The sequence below is a fragment of the Monodon monoceros genome, unplaced genomic scaffold (genome assembly GCF_005190385.1).
Source record: "Monodon monoceros isolate NGI ecotype Baffin Bay Population unplaced genomic scaffold, NGI_Narwhal_1 Super_Scaffold_5, whole genome shotgun sequence".
Lineage (NCBI taxonomy): Eukaryota > Metazoa > Chordata > Mammalia > Artiodactyla > Monodontidae > Monodon > Monodon monoceros.
In genome coordinates this window covers 35487172-35504567 of record NW_021703782.1, presented here as the reverse complement: position 1 = coordinate 35504567, position 17396 = coordinate 35487172, and positions in this window count along the sequence as shown.

Below are 17396 nucleotides of genomic sequence, written 5' to 3'. Positions count from 1 at the left end.
ACAGCACACAGAGCTCAATATCAAAAAAATAAACAATTCAATTAAAAAATGGTCAGAAGACCTAAGTGGACATTTCACCAAAGAAGACATACAGATGTCCAAGAGGCACATGAAAAGATGCTCAACATTACTAATTATTCAAGAAATGCAAATCAGAATTACATGAGGTATCACCTCACACTGGTCAGAATGGCCATTATCAAAATATCTAGAAACAATAAATGCTGGAAAGGGTGTGCTGCACTTTTGGTGGGAATGTAAATTGATGCCACCACTATGGAGAATAGTATGGAGGTTCCTTAAAAAACTAAAAATAGAACTACCATATGACCTAGCAATCCCACTGCTGGGCATATACCCTGAAAAAACCATAATCACAAAAGAGACATTTACCACAATGTTCACTGCAGCACTATTTCCAATAGCCAGGACATGGAAGCAACCTAAATGTCCGTCGACAGATGAATGGATAAAGAAGATGTGGCACATATATACAATGGAATATTACTCAGCCATAAAAAGGAATTAAATTGAGTTATTTGTAGTGAGGTGGTTGGACCTAGAGTCTGTCATACAGAGTGAAGTAAGTCAGAAAAACAAATACTGTATGCTCACACATATATATGGAATCTAAAAAAAAATGGTACTGATGAAGATAGTGGCAGGGCAGGAATAAAGACATAGACATAGAGAATGGATTTGAGGACACGGCAGGGGTGGGGGAAGCTGAGGCAAAGTGAGAGTAGCATTGACATATATACACTACCGAATGTAAAATAGCTAGTGGGAAGCAGCAGAACAGAACAGGGAGATCAGCTTGGTGCTTTGTGATGACCCAGAGATGTGGGATAGAGAGGGTGGGAGTGAGATTCAAGAGGGAGGAGATATGGGGACATATGTATGCATATGACTGATTCACTTTGCTGTACAACAGAAACTAACACAGTATTATGAAGCAATTATTCTCCAATAAAGATGTATTTTAAAAAATAAAAGAAGAAAAAGATACTTGCACCCCAATATTCGTAAAGTACTGTTTACAATAGCCAAGACATGGAAGCAACCTAAGTGTCCATCGACAGAAGAATGGATAAAAAAGATGTGGCATATATACACAATGGGATATTACTCGGCCATAAAAAAGAATGAAATAATGCCATTTGCAGCAACATGGATGGACCTAGAGATTATCATACTAAGTGAAGTAAGTCAGAAAGAGGAAAACAAACATCATATGATACTGCTTATATGTGGAATCTAAACAATGATACAAATGAACTTATTCACAAAACAGAAATAGACTCATAAACATAGAAAATAAACTTATGGTTACCAAAGGGGAAAGGGAGGGGAGGGATAAGTGAAGAGTTTGGGGTGAACAGATACACACTACTATATATAAAATAGATAAACAACAGGGACCTACTGTATAGCACAGGGAACTGTATTCAATATCTTTAATAACCTATAATGGAAAAGAATCTAAAATATGTATATATATTCTCTCTCTATATATATAAAAACATCAATCACTTTACTATACACCTGAAAGTAACACAACATTGTCAATCAACTATATTTCAATAAAAATTTATAAATATATAAATACAAATACTCTGTTTTATAGCCCTATAGAGTTTAAATATTTTATATCTCTTGGCAAATTCATTTATCATTCCTAATTTGCTAATGTGTATATATATATTTATATATATATATATATATGTTTAATATTCAGGTACTCCTTTGTAACAATTCCTGATTGTAACATCTTATCATCTTATTGGTTCCTTCACTAATTAATGTGTTAAATAAAAGCTTTGGGTGATTATTTTATAAAAGTCATAATTTTATTTTTTTTAAAAATGATCATCTAGGAGCCAACACACAATTACCAATGAACTGACTACAGATTTTGTGTGTTCTTCCTCTTGAAACCAGAGTTACTTGCCAGTGTGGCCTGTTTGTGTTAGGGCTGCTGCCTACAAGACAGAGAGCTTCAGTTGGGAAGGGTTTGATAAGGCATGAAAAAGAACATAGTTTGATGACTGCGAAACACATTCTGCTGAAATCTCCTTCTGTGTGTGTGAATAATTCCGAATTAGCAATGTGGAAACTCAGCCTGGTCATACTTCATCAGAATCTCTGAAGAGTCATGTACTTTTATTTTTCTAACCTCACAGAGGTATTTCTAGCACTGACAATCATTTGACTAGCGAATGGAGTTGATGGAAAAGCACAGCGTGTCCCTCCCCCTGGCAAGCAACTTTTAAGAAAGGAGCCCTTGTGACTTTAGACAACAACTGAAAGTCCACTAGGCCCTAAGATTTACTTATAAGTTTGGAAAGAGGGGTTAACTACTTCAGATTAAGTCCTAGTAACGTGCTATAACTCTACCTTGATGACATAAGACTTCCATGGTCCTTTAAAAATCTCATCCATTTATCACTTGCAGTCTTGATATCTGACACATTTGAGATCATAAACAGACTTTCCAGATTCTTTGGCTCCAGACCCCATCAGTGACGCTTGCTGCCTGTAAATCCAGTTACAGGCAGGGCTTCATCATTGCCGTGGATGGAACCCTCCACCATAATAAAGATTTAGCAGCAATGGTCAGTCTTCTGAAGTACCAAAAGTCCAGATCCCTTATGATGATTGAGGGAGTCTTTTTCAATGTGATATTTATTGGACTTAAACTGAGCTCATTTCCCAGACCAAGGGGATATAATAAGCTTCTTTTCTATGCCGCTTCATTTTGTCAGTTGAGTATCTAAGTGATACTCCCTGGGCCACTTAAATCTGTGATTTACAAAGAACTTCCACAGAAGCTAATAAAATGTTTTCATAGGTGATTCAGAGGAGGGGAGGTAAGGGAATGGTTGTTACTACAAAGTCCAAGCAGTCATATGCCCACCATTCCATTCTTGTTCTCCCAGCTCTCCCTTCCTCACCCCTACCCTTCAATTCACAGCCTCATCTCCTTCCACATCCCTTTTCCTAATGCAAATCAGCCCACACAGCAGATGGGCACAAATGGTCTGATGTTCAGGGAGCCCCCCTCTTCTTCATAAGGTCACCTCCCAAGAGGAGCTTTGCTTTATCAGTTGTCTATGGTATGTAACAAATTACACCATACTTGTGGTTTAAAACAACTGGTGGCGCAGTGGTTGAGACTCCGCCTGCCGATGCAGGGGACACGGGTTCGTGCCCCGGTCCGGGAAGATCCCACATGCCGCAGAGCGGCTGGGCCCGTGAGCCATGGCCGCTGAGCCTGCGCGTCTGGAGCCTGTGCTCCGCAATGGGAGAGGCCACAACCGTGAGAGGCCTGCGTACCGCAAAAAAAAAACAAAACAAAAAAACCACACACAGATCAGTGGTTCAAATAAACATGCATCTATTCTCTTACAATTCTGCAAGCCAGAGGTGAGAAATGGTTTCAATAGGCCAAAACCAAAGTGTTGGCACAGCCAGGCTTCCTCAGAAGCTTTAGAGTAGAATCTCTTTCTTTGTCTTTTCCAGTTGCTAGAGCTGCATTCCTTGCATTCCCTGGTCTACAGCTCTTCTTTCTAGGTTCACAGCTAGAAGCAGCATTGTCACTCACCCTCTCCTCTTCCGTGTAGTCAGATCAGCCTCTCTCTGCCTTTCATAAGGATACTGTGAGTGCATTAGAGCCTGCCTAGATAATCTAGGATAATCTCTCCACCTTAAAATCTTTAATTTAATGGTATCTGCAAACTCACTTTTGTCATATAAGGTAACATTCACAAATTCCAGGGATTAATACGTGCAGCACTTTGGGGACCACTATTCAGCCCACCACACCTGCTTATCTTTTACTCTTTTGGTTGCTGCCAAAGCACCAAATAACAAACTACCAAACACTTGCCAGTGCTTTCATGGAAAACATCCAGAGGGAATAAAACGTAAACTTAAGTAAAAATTCAAAACAAAAACTAGTATAATGGAAGTACCACACACTTTCAGAAATACATTAATTAAAACTTTTGCTGGGGGCTTCCCTGGTGGTGCAGTGGTTGACAGCCTGCCGATGCAGGGGACGGGTGTTCTTGCCCTGGTCTGGGAGGATCCCACGTGCCGCGGAGCGGCTGGGCCCATGAGCCATGGCTCTGAGCCTGCACGTCCGGAGCCTGTGCTCCGCAGCGGGAGAGGCCGCAACAGTGGGAGGCCCGTGTACCGCAAAAAAAAACACAAAAAAAAACCTTTGCTGAAGAAAGATGATGTGTGGCATTTCTTGATAAGGGGAAAACAATACTTCAAAAATGAAAATTATTTTCATTGCTAAAAAATGAAACGTTAAATAATATTTTGAAAGAACACACATAAAGGTAAAAGATATTTCCATGCCAGGAGGGACAGTGAGTCATAAATAGTAAATAATGAACAAAAAGTTTGACTCGCTATATACAAAGCCAAATTGACCACGTTTCCAGAAATAACTACTGAGGAAAACAGAGGTTCATAAGCAGAGCTATATTATGTAAGAGCTGAGAAAGGAACTCAGTAAAAACAACAGATGAAGATATGTTAGCACAATGTTTGTTTTTTTAAAAAAAGTCTTTATCTGCAGACTTGCTCAAAAATAGAATGTTATAAGCAGGTTACATAAACTTAAATAGACTCCAAACTTTCACATAACACTGAACTGAATCTTCCAGTTTTTCTCCTAAATAGGAAAATATTTCCTCTAGAATTCTTGACATCCCTTTTATAAGCCACATTAACAGCATTTGCTAATATGTATGGAAGTTTGACGAAAGTTGAGGTTAGCTCTGTAACTATAATTTAAAAGCTTTTAAATTATAGATCAAAATATTTTATTTCATAGCAATTTGTACATACATATAAACATGTTTAAAGTATACCTTGTTCTCATTTCCTGGAGCTGACATAACAAAGTACCACAAATTGGGTGATTTAAGCATCAGAAGAAGTGTTATCATCTCACAGTTCGGAAAGCTAGAAATCCAAAATCAGGGTTGACTTCTCAGGGATCTTTTCCATGAGTCTCTCCTAGCTTTAGATTGCCTCAGGCATTCATTGGCTTGTGGATAGCATTCTGTGTCTCCACTTCACATTCCCTCAATGGTGTCTGTCTCTGTGCCGTAATTCCCCCTTAATACATATTATAAGGAGGTTCTCCTAATGACCTTATCTGAACTTGAGCATCTGCAAAGACCATATTTCCAGTAAAGTCACATTCATAGGTATAAAGGTTAGGACTTCAACATCTTTTGGGGGGGGAAATAATTACAATTTGTTTATTCATTTATGTTGGACTTTGGTCATCTCTCACTATCAGATAAATTAGGAGAGCCAAAATTTTGATATAAATTGTAAAGGAAAATATTGAAATGGAGAAACACTGTATTTCCCACCCCTCCCCATATACACACACAAGAATTGGAATAGTACCAAGATTATTTTAAGCAATGAGACACCACAGTCTACCTTATTTAAAAATACAGATTACAAAGCAATTTTCTCATGGGGGATCACAGTTTCCTAAACCAGAATGAATTAAGATGAGTGTCAAGTGTTCATAATAAACAAAGCCAAAAGCTAAATTCTACATGGGTTTGTCTATGTGTATAGACTCATGTGCACATTGCTTAATTAAGACTCACATTTTCCCTTGTTTTTCCCATGTTTTCTTTTTCATGGATGCTATATATTTTCCTTTCGATATATTTAAAAAATTTCTTGTGATGACTCAGCCCTTTTTTGTGTGTGTGTGTGTACACTATAATTCTTCCTGCTGCATAGATCTGTCCAAACTCACTTCATACTTGGCTTCCCCAATCAGTTACTTTGCCTAACTAAACACAGTTGAGAATCCTTAATGTCTGGTCTAGGGTAGTTCTCTGTCCATTTTGGTGGGCTCAATGGCTTATACATTTTTAGATTCTTAGACAGCCTTAATTACTTCTTTTCTGGAGCTGTAAGTTTATATTAGGTAAGTCATTAACTTCCTGGATACCAAAATTTGCAATTATTTCTTGAAGTCCCTTAAATATAGGAAGTCTTACTTGTGTATTTTTCAGAACCAAAGTTCTATACCCCAGTTTACCATTTGTCATGAATTGATTCTTTTAATACTTAACTTAATAAATTTTAATATTTATTAACTGCATGTCATTAACTATGCACTGTGCCAGGTGGTGGTATGCCTTGCTTCCAAACAGATAATTAAAACACAACTGACAGGTACTCAAATTCCAGAATTCCAAACCTGCTCATAGTTAACAGCTTTGGTGCAGACTGCTTACATATAGGTGACCACCCTCGCTTACAAGTGAGCTCTTATAATCCATTGCTTTACTGTAAATCAGAACAGGGAGGCATATTCTGCATTAAAGTAGACCAATGGATTTTAAGAGCTCACTTGTAAGTGGTGGCAATTTTAGACACGAAGATATCAATTCAAGGACCATAAATTATTGAATACACCACCCTTCTAAACAAAGCAGCATCAATACAAATTGATATCATTGATACATGTTCTCTGCTAGCTCAGAGGAAATGTCATGATCACACCATAGTTGAGCAAGTCATAGCACAGAATTGGGTATAATAAACCATTTCATGCTTCTTGGCCTTTTCTGAGCAAAAGATCCTAATTCCACCCTCCCTTGCAAAATGATTCTTACAGGGCTTAATGAAAAAAAACTTCTAGGAACCCTACACCAAGAAAGCATGGTCAACAGAAGGTAATTGATATTATACAAGTTTACAGATTATGAATCCTTGGTGTACAGAGTTTTTGGTTACTTAATGTGAAGCCATTTCAGAGCTAAATTAGGGAGACAGTATTCATACTAAGTTAATTCTGGCCAAGTAGTCTTCACAATAGTGCGCAACATGTCAGCATATCTGAAATTAAATATCAAATCCTTAAGGTTAAGTTTTCTCTTTTTTTTAACCTGTGAATTATCTGCAGTTTAATTTATTTTGTCTTCTCTATAGGTGCTCTTACCATGAAAACTGTCTACTGTTTTGTTAGCACTTGCTAGTATTGCATATAAAATGTGTTGTTATAACATGATAATTAACATTGGCCACTGTACTACTCAGGGTTCTCCACAGAAACTGAACCAATAGGATGTGTATGTATATACACATAGAGAGAGACTTAGTTTAAGCATTTGGCCCACATGATGGTGGGCTGGCAAGACTGAAGTTTGCAGAGCAGGCCTGTAGGCTGAAGACCTAAGAAAAAGTTGACCTGAGCTGAAGCTCAAACTCGAAGGCAGTCTGGAGGCAGAATTTCCTTTTTTGGCCACGGCGGACCTCAGTCTGTTTGATCCCCAACTGTTTGGATAAAGTCCACTTTCCCAGCCTCAGAATCAGTGATTTTTATATCAGTATTATATGCTTTTCATTTGCCAGGTATAGTAGTATTGTTACAGATAAGACTCATAGATAAAATAGAATTGGTAACCTGTAGGAGCACGTAAGGTAACAAAGAGCAGCTGTGATGGTTCATTTTATGTGTCAACTTGGCTAGGCTACAGTGCCCAGATGTTTGGTCAAACACCAACCTAGGTGTTGTTTGGAAGGCATATTTTAGATGTGATTAACATTTAAATCAGTAACTTTGACTAAAGCAGATTATCTTCCAAAATATGTGTGGATTTCAACCATAGGTGAGAAATAAATTTTCGGTAAAGTTTGAATTTATAGTTACAGAGAAATAAAGTTATATATATATATATATATATATATATATATATATATATATATAAAATAAATTGAATTGAAATAAATTGAATAAAAGAAAAAAGAAATAAAAGAAAAAAGAAATAAAAGAAAAGTAAAAGAAAAGAAATAAATTGAATAAATAAATTGAATTCAATAAATTGAATATATATATATATATTCAATTTATTTAAATTTTTAAAATAAACAGCTCACCCATTTCTCCCATCTCCCTACCCTCCACCTCTGGCAACCATCAATCTCTTCTCTGTACCTATGATCTTGTGGTTTTTTTTAATTTATATTTTTTAGTTTATTATACTATTACAATATATTAATATTATTATATTAATTAATATTGATACAATAAATCAGTATTCATTAATACTTAATACAGTACTATTGATATGGTCAATATAATTTTCATATATTATTTGTACTTAGAATATTACATATTCTAAAGTCTGGTCATTTCATAAGCCAATGCATCTTAATACTCCAGAAACTTGTCTCATTTTCAGAACTCCCCATAAAGCCACCCCAATTTATTTTTCATTAACTTCCCAAACACATCATTCCCTTTGACAAAATAGATTTCTACATTACCCTAAGCCTACAAAGATGAAGATATTTCATTATTTATTTTTACTTTTGAGACTTTATTTCTTATTATTTTTATACCTTGCCTAATACTTTCTCACTTTCAAGAGTCAGTAAAAGTCCCATCAACTTCTTGAAATCCTTTAGATTCCTCTGTTTTGATACTTTAAAATATATATATATAGGTCTTATCACTTAATTACATTCCCCTCTACTAGCATTTTCTAGGGTAGCCCTGCACATTTCATTAGAGAATAAGTTCCTTGGGTGCAAATATCAAAGTCTCCAACCTGAATGAAATGGTCCTGTGTACACATGGGAATCCAGTATTTATTCAATGACTGTTATTCTGATTCACAATTCAAAATAATTATAAAGGATGTGAAATGAGGAACTACCCTAATTAATTCTGAAAGTATTTTAATGGCTCTACTTTGAGATTTTTCACAATTTAAGTGTCTGTAGAGAATTTGTTTTTAAAATGTGTTGATGAAAATTTCAATACATTAGTGGCCTGAATTCTTAAGCAATACATTTTTAGCAAAACAAATTACCCAGAGGAATTCTAAATCCTCCAAAGCACACTGGCAGTATAACCAGGGCTTAGATATATTAATGTATTATTAATAAGTTCCCAGAATTGATAAGTTTTTATGAATGTTTCTATATGTCTTTTATACCCTCAGGAAGTACACAGGTAGTACAAGAAAATAAATGAAAATTATGGCCCTATTGACATCAAAATAAAAGTTTTCTAGATGAAATATGGTTACATATGTAAACTTCATCTAGATATAGCAAATACTAGAAAATCAATTTAAAATTCTTATAAAATCCTTGTACTGAAGAAATCTGTTAAAGTATGAGCCTCTAATGTGCTATTTAGAATATCAATACCTATTTGATTTGCAAAGACTTCATAAATCTATAAATCTGTGATTCATTCAACCATTCACTCATCTACCCATTGATCCATCTATTTACCCATTAATTTATTCCTGTAAATATGAGTGCATAAGTTAGTCAACCTCAATCTCTTAGGGTATTAGTTAGATGTAAGGTTAAAGCAATCATTTGTACATCACCTTCTTTAAAAATAAAACATTCAATTCTTGTCACACTAATATTTTTTCTTGTATTATCTATGTGCATTTGTCCTTCATGCATGTATATTTTAATTTAGCAAAAGTGCAAAAAAATAGAGAGAGGACTATCACTATGAATAATTATGAATAGTCAGCATCCAATGAAAGTATGTTGAGGAAAAAGATGTGTGTGGGTAGAGTAATATTCTACTCTGATAAAATTATAATAATATTTATAATAGTAAGCCAAACAAAACATCCTTAGTCAGGAAATAGTGTGAGAAAATCAGGAAAGCTAGGTCTAGAGTTCCCATTATTTGAGTTGAATATCTAGTCAATAAATTAGACTAATTTGATGATCTGGGACATTCTATGCTCTAAGACTCTACTCAAAACTCATAAGGATTCACAAGGATTTCTGAAGACAGAGAAACACAAGGAGAACATCGTGTAAAGATGAAGGCAAAGGTTGGAGTTACATTGCTACAAGCCAAGGAACACTTTGGAGAACCAGTAACTGGAGGAGGCAAGAAAGGATCCTCCCCTAAAGACTTGAGAGAGAGTGCCACCCAGCAGACACCTTGATTTTGGACTTTTAGCCTCCAGAACTGCTAAAGCAAAATTTCTGTTGTCTTAAGTCACCCAGTCTGTGGCACTTTGTTACAGCATCTTTAGGAAACTAATACACCGTCTAAGGAACACCCTTTTCATGTCGAATGTCCAAAATCTTGGCAATTGGTGATCAGTGAGATTTAGAGGCTTCAGGTATTAGTTATACCTGGGTTTGCTGTCAGTCAGTTCTGTGGTATGATTTAATTGCATTGCTTCAAAACAACATACAAAGAAGGCACGATAAAAGCAATTCCCTTTCCAGGCACAATAGTATGCTTCCTCAGGCACCTACTAACAGAAGCATTAAAAAAAAAAAAAAAAAAGTAACTGTGATTAAACTTCAGATCTCTAGGGCTTCCCTGGTGGCGCAGTGGTAGAGAGTCCGCCTGCTGATGCAAGGGACACGGGTTCGTGCCCCGGTCTGGGAAGATCCCACATGCCGCGGAGCGGCTGGGCCCGTGAGCCATGGCCGCTGAGCCCGCGCGTCTGCAGCCTGTGCTCTGCAACGGGAGAGGCCACAACAGTGAGAGGCCCGCATACCGAAAAAAAAAACAAAAAAAACTTCAGATCTCTATATAAGTGCTTTTTTTTAATGTTGGTAAGAAAATTGATCTAGTCCTCATATCTAAAATAAGAATGTGGAATTCCAGTCGAACATTGCCATGGAATGAATATTTTATTCCCTTTGTCTTCCGAAATGCCACTAAGTTGAATAAATAATAATAGGAGGATAAGAAAAGTTACACGTTGCTCTGTAGTTGGCTTCCCAAGGACTGATTCATGTGGATTCCCTCCCACAGCATACAGGGAAGTCACGTGACAAGAGCAATCTCCCTGCACAATCGTGTATACCCTCTGTCACCTAGTAACTACGCAGGCAAAAATAAACAGATAAATAACTAAATGCATTTGATAAAAGATGAAAAATTTGAAAACACATTTCACTATGAGGATCTAGATTTTTGCATATAGAACCTCCCACCAAATAACCATCAAGGATAATTACTAAGTTTTCATGATTGATTTATCTTCCAAATTATTAAAAATAATTATAGATAGATAAATAAATAAAACATTTTCTAAATTGTTCTTCATTCCATCCAGTTGTGTTGAGGCCCATAATGTTAGGCTATTAGTATAGTGCTTTTAACCCCAATTTTGCACACCTCAGTTCTTTGACACTTATTTTGCAGTATGGGAAAATGTGCACTAGATACTTTGCCTTGCTCCCAGTGGTAGATACAAAATTTTCTAATCTCGAATATGTTTTATTTCTTTGAAATGGCTGTACAATTGACTCTTGAGCTATTGCAACATGGGTTTGAACTCTGTGGGCCCACTTATGTGCAGATTTCTTTTCAGCAAATATGTACTACCACACTACATGATCCTCCTATAGTTGAATCCATGGATGTGGAACCACAGATACAAAGGGCCTACTATACAGTTATACTAGGATTTTCAACTACACGGGGTCTGTGCCCCTAATCCTTACATTTTTCAAGGGTCAACTATGTATATTATTTCCAACTTTTTTCTCTTTGTCTTATTTCTACATCTCACTACTGGTGTGCTCAATTTTGTACAAAATTATATTGTAGTCACAAAACATCATAATAGCTACATTCATGAGCATCTCTGAATTATATTTAAATTCTGTATACAAAACACATAGAATAGTTTATATCAAACAGATACAAATGGTATAATTGGTGTATAGGTGTTGGTAGAAAAGAGAAAACTTATGAAAAGTTATTTTTCATAAGTTACTTCTTTTTACAGGAATTACAGAATTCCTGTAATTCTATTGTTACAGGAATTTACTACAGGCAATTTGTTTACCTATAAATTTCTATATTTTCTAATCCTTTAGAACAGAATAGTTGATTGCCATTATTACTATAAGAAGTGTCCAGATTTCTTGTTTAAGGTATGAAAAGAGTTTCTGAGAGTAAAAAAGAGCAGGCATTTTTCTTGCTAGTATTTTTTTTTTTTTTTTTTTTGTGGTACGCGGGCCTCTCACTGTTGTGGCCTCTCCCGTTGCGGAGCACAGGCTCCGGACGCGCAGGCTCAGCGGCCATGGCTCACGGGCCCAGCCGCTCTGCGGCATGTGGGATCTTCCCGGACCGGGGCACGAACCCGTGTACCCTGCATCAGCAGGCGGACCCTCAAGCACTGCGCCACCAGGGAAGCCCCGCTAGTATTTTTTTTTAACCAGGAATAAGTTTCTGGATATATTTGTACAGCATAAAAACGATTGTTCTGTCTCAACGCTGTGTACAATTACCAAAATTGAAAACATTCATGTAGGAAAGATATAATTAAAAATAACTAAATATCTTACATTGGTAATTAAATGGAGTAAACTTTGGAAATAAGAAAATGTCTGACTTCTCCCCCCAAAAATGTGACATTGTGCACTCAACCATGACAGTTACAGGAATGAGACTGTTGCTGAGCAACACGTCTTCTATAATCTTGTAAGGCTTTTGTATCTAGGAAAATTGAAGCAAGAAAAAGTTTGGAAAGCTAATGAGGAAGAAACGGCTTCAGTGCAAATCGATCAATAGTGCACCTGACCAGAAAATCAACTATTAATGGGATGAAAGGAAGAAAAGCTACTTAAAGCTACTTCAGAACAAACTTATCACCAGGTATGTTTAACTGTCTGCTCCCTAATTCTCTGTTATCATTTTGTCTTTCTGCACATGCAGCAATACTTTCTTATGTGGAAGTTAAATAATATGCAGCAGACTTTCTACTCAGTGGGTTTAACAATAACCCCAAACAATGTTTTGATCACTTCATTTTCTGCGTCATTTAAGAATCCAATAAGCTGTCATTGGCCTCCTTTCATGTTGTGGTTATATGAATGGCAATAAAGTATGATTTGAACTGAGCTGGGCTGCCTGCAAAGATGGAGTCATTTAATTGACATTACAATAAATCAAACTAGGAGACTTATTCTATAAATAAGAAGTTCAGAGTCTGGGGGTCAAGATGGGATAGGAGTCAAGAGAAGAATTACAGGCAAATTCTTAGTTCTGTCTGTGAAAAAGGAGCCATGGTCAAATCTGAGTTGCCAAATCTTTGATCAGTTGCCAAGGGGACCCTCCAGATCAAATATTAGTACCTGCTGAAGTTCTTCTGTGTCCTTAATAGGTGAGCTGACCTGGACCACACATCACTTAGCATGCTTTTAAACTAGGGTAGAAGCAAGCAACATGGTCTTAAGCAAACAGGAGGTCTTTAGGGAATATTCAAGTACTCTCCAAAGATTTTCAGAAATCCTTGGGGGGAAAGAACTTGATCAATCAGTATACTTCCCTAAGGCACCTAAGAAGGAAGCTTCGATTAGGTCATTTGACTATTAAATAAAATTAGGACCTCTGCAGGCTTCAGATTTGGAAATATCTGAACTAAATAAAACTACCCTAGAATCTGGATGGTAACACAATTTGGGGGATCAGACACAGGAGACAACTGAATGAGAGGCTAAGAAAACACAAAACTAAAATGAGGCCCCAAAGGAAAAATTGATGAGGATTTTTCTCTTTGGTCTAATCTCATTAATGTTTGGCTCAAAGTCTGAGAAGTGGAGCATGCTGTCTCACAATGTGCACCAGAGCAGACCACCTCACGGACTTTAGGTCACACTCTGATTTCTCAAATAACTACATAACTGCAGTGCTGGGGTTACACGTAACATTAAGAGCTGTGTTTATTTCTTTTGTTTAAATATAATGTTTAATGCTAACAATGTAAGAATAGAGGCATGCTCACTGACACACAGAGACCTATTTCACTGATACATTTGTCATTCCCTTCTGTCCGACATATAATTTAATTGTTTTAACACAGAGCTATTTATTCATTTATTTCTGTTTATAACTTTCTATAAGGCTTATTTGAGCACTCATTTCAAGAGAAACTAATGGATTTCAAAATACTGTTAACTTTCACGTTCCATTGTCTCTAGCCTGTGGCTGAAACAGGCTGGCAGGGAAGAAACCCAAAATGAGTTTATGCAGCTGCCTTCATGGAGGCACAGTTAAACCCATTAAAGAAAAATGGGTTGGAGGGTGGGAGGGAGGGAGGCACAAGAGGGAAGAGATATGGGGACATATATATATGTATAACTGATTCACTTTGTTATAGAGCAGAATCTAACACACCATTGTAACGCAATTATACTCCAATAAAGATGTTTAAAAAAAAAAAAAAAGAAAAATGGGTTAAAGAAAAATGCCCCACCCAATCCAACACTATTTGACCACAAACACACCCATCTCAAAGATGTCTGATTACAACTGTAAATAATGTCAGAAATTTTACATACTACAAAATGAATAGTTTTTTCCACAACTTGGAAGGAAAACAAACAAACAAACAAACAGGCCTGATTTCCATTTCTAGCGTTGCCAATGGCTACTTTGACTTTCTGCATGTCACTGTGGAATACTTGGTTTCCTCCTCTGTAAAGGGGAGACAGTGGATTAAATAACTGCAAAGGTCCCTTCAAAACCAAATATTCTATAACATTGTGTAATCTAAAACAATAAAACACAGCTTTCCCTGATGTCTAAATTATGTCCTTCCTAGAGCAATCAAAACACAATTTATCCTCTAGAGAGGAAAGAAGAAAATGCATAGCACTGTATTTCAGTATCAGGAGAGAGAAAAAAAATGACCTCATAATTTTATAAGTGTAATTTAATTTGCATAAAGTCTTTAAATTTAAGGATTATATTTTGTAATAAATATTGAATTCTAATATATATTTTCAAATCTGTGTAATTAGAAGTACAGACATCAGAAGACTTTTTACAGGAGATTTGTCTACAGTATTCAAAGGCTAGCATTTTAAAAAACATAATAGTAAGCAGTTTAACTTACCTAATCAAAAAATTTTTAAGCATGTTCATTCTTCCACTATTAATGTTTTATTTTTTAATTATCTGACAATTATAATTTTGGGAGCTGCTCAGGGTAAATTAATTTTGAGATTAAGAAATTGCCTACATATATGTAAGCTCATTTTTAGAAAGAAATTTTATCTTGAAATCAACCATAATATGACAATTGTTCAAAATCTTTCATAGACTGAGATCAAATATATTTTCAAAATATTTAGATAGGCTACTGTCATTATAATAATTATCAACAGTGATTCTACAGCTCTACCTAGTAAATAAAAGTTCCCAGACTAAACACAGAGTTACGTTTTTCTAAATTCAATTATCTTTTGTTTTCACAGAAACTATATCCTAGAGAGAACAGATCATTGTTTACCTTTACTAATAAAATCATGCAAATATTCCATTCCAGTTTGTAGCTTCCTTTTTATTAAGTTATAGAAGCAATATATAGTTTTGTAAGTATAGAGATACACGGTGACTAGAAAATAAATTATCCCAAATTATTATAAATAATTCCGAGAAACATCCCTTGTATCCTTGAGTCCTGGTTCACACTCGCAGCTATTACTTGTAATAATTTATCATTACTTGCTATTACATAGCACCTTTATTCTTATAAGCAATAAGAATTGTTTTATTTCAACCACATAACCCTACAAATATTTTTTAAATTGTATTACCCTAACTTTATATTTTTATATTAACTTATTCTCCCAATAGCTCTATATTATACGTATTGTTAATATTATCACACGGATAAGGACACTGAAGCATGGGAAGGTTAAATAACTTGTTCAAGTTCCTGCCACAATTTATAGGAAGTTCACATCAGCCAAACTGGCAACTGACTATGTGCTACTAACTAGCAAGGTACCCAGCCTCCCTCGTTTATAAGAAAATAGACATTTTTACTCATTCAAATGTAATTTGCTTTAAGTCCTGTGGTTTCTGGGGCTCCTTGCGCTCCTCCTTCTGTTCAGTTGTGTGTGTGTGTATACATATGTACATATATATATATATATATATATATATATATATATATGAATTATATGAATATGTATACATATATTCAGTTCAGAGGAAATGTGGCCGGGCTCTCTACTCCGTGGGTTCACACTGGTCATTGTGCATGTTCACATCAACATACAGGAAGGTAGACACCGCAAAGCCTTGACTTCCTTGTGCTTGTGCTTATTTGTTTTTTAAAAGGCACCCAAGGCCCGTAATTCTTAGTATTTATTCCCACCTCTCCCTCCCATCTTCAGGAATCTTCTGGAAGAAATCCATTTCTTGTGGACTGTGTGTGAATCCCTTCAGAAACGAATGCATCTTTCTCTTTTTAGGGAAACGCTTTACTTCCCTTCACCCCAATCTTGTCACCTCTCCATCTTCAACTCTAAGCCCTAGCTAGGCTCCATTCCAGCTTGGAGAATACATCATTGTAGGCATTTCTTTTTCATCCCCACTAATGAAGTCAGGTTTTATATTCAAAAAGAAAAAGCAAACTTTAATTATTAATTCAATAAATTATCCTACCACAATTCTTAGAAAAGCTTCCTCATCTAAGAAGCTTTCCCTGAATTAATATAGCCAACAACTTCATAGAGTTCTTTGTTTCAGAAAAGAAAACATAGGGACAAACTAAGCCATTGCTACCAACACCAACACTGATTAAGTTTGTAGGAGAGGCAGAATTGTCTATCAGCAAGAATCATTAGCACTAGTTTGCAATTCATTTTTCCTTTCTAGGTGCCCTTGACAAAAGTTGGTCCTTAGTTTTCTAATTTGAAAATGCAGAAGAAAAAGACAATAATGGTATATACTGAGCACTTTCAATGCCCAGAATACTGCAGTAAACCTTTAAAAATCATATTATCGCCTTAATTCCACACAATGTCTATTATATATATATTCTTTCTATTCTCCATTTTTCAGATGAAAACAATTGAGTGTTGGAGATATTAAGAGATTTACACACTTAACTGTCACAAAACCATGTATATGGTAAAGAGCTGATATTCAAAACCCAGATTTGTTGAAATCCAAAGTCCAAGATCTTAACCCATGTACCACTCACCTTCCAGAGTCAATATAAAGGCAAAGTAAAATCTTGAACACTACAGCCCTGTGGACTTCATAGCACTTTACACAGTAAAGCTTTTTATTGTTATTAGTATTTGACTCCCCAAGTATACTATAAATATATTAATTGCAAGATATATGACTTTTACTTTTGTTAGTTCTCCTTTGTCAATTGTCCTAACTTAACAGAAACACACTAATACAGTCACACCTACTCACTGACTTCATTATATGATTAAATATTGTGCTTCATAGACTTGGCATTTAAAAGAAGGCAAAAATATACAATAATAAAGCCTTCATCTGCCACATACTTCGATTAATATTAAATTTTTTATCTGCTAAATCAAATGAAGGCAACAGATATCATTGAATTGGC